Source organism: Bison bison, unplaced genomic scaffold, assembly GCF_000754665.1.
Source record: "Bison bison bison isolate TAMUID 2011002044 unplaced genomic scaffold, Bison_UMD1.0 scf7180017864361, whole genome shotgun sequence".
NCBI classification, from domain to species: Eukaryota; Metazoa; Chordata; class Mammalia; order Artiodactyla; family Bovidae; genus Bison; species Bison bison.
This window is the reverse complement of record NW_011494933.1, coordinates 407,357-408,132: the sequence shown is the minus strand read 5'-3', so window position 1 is coordinate 408,132 and position 776 is coordinate 407,357.

The following is a 776-nucleotide window of genomic DNA, read 5'->3' as shown; positions in this document are numbered from 1 at the left end:
GACCTGGAGAGTTCCTCTTTCAGTATCCTATCATTTTGCTTTTTCATACTGTTCATGGGGTTCTCAAGGCAAGAATACTGAAGTGGTTTGCCATTCCCTTCTCCAGTGGACCACATTCTGTCCGACCTCTCCACCGATGGCATCACTGACTCGATGGATGTGAGTCTGAGTGAACTCCAGGAGTTGGTGATGGATAGGGAGGCCTGGCGTGCTGTGATTCATGGGGTCGCAAAGAGTCAGACATGACTGAGCGACTGAACTGAACTGAATTGATAACCTCATTGCAGGTTTGTGCCCAGAAACATAGGAATTCTGATAAGTTCTGTTTTTCATAATAGCAAAAAAAGAAAACCCACATGGTACATTTATAATTGTGTGTGGTGACTGCAGCCATGAAATTAAAAGACGCTTACTCCTTGGAAGGAAAGTTATGACCAACCTAGATAGCATATTCAAAAGCAGAGACATTACTTTGTCAACAAAGGTCCATCTAGTCAAGGTTATGGTTTTTCCTGTGGTCATGTATGGATGTGAGAATTGGACTGGGAAGAAGGCTGAGCGCCAAAGAATTGATGCTTTTGAACTGTGGTGTTGGAGAAGACTCTTGAGAGTCCCTTGGACTGTAAGGACATCCAACCAGTCCATTCTGAAGGAGATCAGCCCTGGGATTTCTTTGGAAGGAATGATGCTAAAGCTGAAACTCCAGTACTTTGGCCACCTCATGTGAAGAGTTGACTCATTGGAAAAGCCTCTGATGCTGGGAGGGATTGGGGCTG